Source organism: Eubalaena glacialis, chromosome 2 (assembly GCF_028564815.1).
Source record: "Eubalaena glacialis isolate mEubGla1 chromosome 2, mEubGla1.1.hap2.+ XY, whole genome shotgun sequence".
Lineage (NCBI taxonomy): Eukaryota > Metazoa > Chordata > Mammalia > Artiodactyla > Balaenidae > Eubalaena > Eubalaena glacialis.
In genome coordinates this window covers 117,653,313-117,655,041 of record NC_083717.1, presented here as the reverse complement: position 1 = coordinate 117,655,041, position 1,729 = coordinate 117,653,313, and the positions used below count along the sequence as shown (strand labels likewise).

The 1,729-nt window shown below is 47.5% G+C and overlaps 1 pseudogene; it reads left to right on the top strand.

Moving 5' to 3' along the window:
- Positions 1–444: 444 nt before the first annotated feature.
- LOC133084662 (serine/arginine-rich splicing factor 3-like) lies at positions 445–1,259 on the top strand (annotated as a pseudogene).
- Positions 1,260–1,729: the final 470 nt, after the last annotated feature.

Sequence of the window (1,729 nt, the reverse complement as noted above, 5' to 3'; positions counted from 1 at the left end):
GTAGAGGGAGAGCGGAACAGGGAAAGAGGGACAGGGAGAGAGGGAGGGAGAGAGGGAGGAGAGGAAGCAGGGAGAAAAGAGAGAAAGAACACACCATCTACATTTCTGTCAAATGACACCGGGGATCCTTACACAAGCAGGAGAAAATGACACAGGGAGGCTCTTTCTCAGCTGGAACTGGTACTGCATAGGGGGCCAAACACCACCAGGCTGGCCACACATGTCCAGCCGCCACTCCAGCCCCGTCAGCCTTGAGTCCGGTCACCAGGGCTCTGAGTGTCTGCTCCAGGGAGCTGGGGTTCACCCTCTCACCGGGGAGGCCGGGCCAAGACAGCAGGGCCCCGGGCTGGACACATAGGGGGAAAAGCATCCCCACAGGACAGCTTGTGCGAGCAGATTCCGCTGCCAGATTCTAGAGGCCCGGGACCACCCTGTGGCCCGTGAAACCCAGGAGCCACGAGGGTCTTGCATCGTGATTCCTGTCCGTTGGACTGTAAAGTTTATGTAGGGAATCTTGGAAACAGTGGTAACAAGGCTGAACTGGAACGAGCTTTAGGCTATCATGGACCACTCTGCAGTGTGTGGGTTGCTAAAAACCCTCCCGGCTTCGCTCTTGTTGAATGTGAAGATCCCCGAGATGCAGCCGATGCTGTCCGAGAACTAGATGGGAGAACACTATGTGGCTGCCGAGTAAGAGTGGACCTGTCGAATGGGGAAAAGAGAAGTCGAAATCGTGACCGCCTCCTTGTTGGGGTCGTCGCCCTCGAGATGATTATCGGAGGAGGAGTCCTCCACCTCCCACACATCTCCAAGATGGAGAGCCTTCTCGGTCAGCCAGAGCAGGTCCCTTTCTAGATATAGGAGAAGAGAGAGATCCCTGTCCCAGGAGAGAAATCACAAGCCGTCCCGATCTTTCTCTAGGTCTCCTAGCCGATCTAGGTCAAATGAAAGGAAATAGAAGACCACTTTGCAAGAGGAGTGGTGTACAGGCAATAACTTCATTTGACAGGAGTATGTACAGAAAATTCAAGTTTTGTTTGAGACTTCCGAAGCTTGGTGCACTTTTTAAATGTTTTAGTTGTACACATTTGTTTGTCTCTTGGGACAGTGACCCATAAAGGTGTCATTCTCTATGGTTTGAAATGGGTCCTATGAGGCATGTAATATGAAGAATTGTTACCTTACAATGTTCCCTTAAGCAAAATTGAATTTGCTTTGAATTTTTGGTCTTGCCTAGACTGATAATAAAACTCTAACTCCTGCCCACATAAAGTGTGATGCTTACTATTATGGAAACAACACTGGCAAACATTGAAAAGACTTTCTGTAGCTGGGATATGGTATGCAGCTGGAGTTAAGCAAGCAGTCTTTAAAAAGTGCTGTGAACACAAGCCAGCAGGCAAAAATGAAAGCCGCACCCTTCCCCTAGATTAGAGGTTTAAAAATTCCACTAGTCTTCACACCGGACAAGAGGTCATCCAGGGAGTTTAGAATCTAAGAAGTTTCAAGGAAGTTAGTTTACCTTTGAGTGAGGTCATAAGTCCCCTCTGTGATTGCTGTACATGAATACATAGCTCTTTGTAATCTTTTTTTTTTTTTCACACACACTGTATTTTATTTTTACAAGAGATAAATAGACTGACACCAAGCATTGTACATGGATGACCACAACAAAAGCAACAATGATTGCAATTACCAAACATGAAACACACTCATACTATGTCATAAT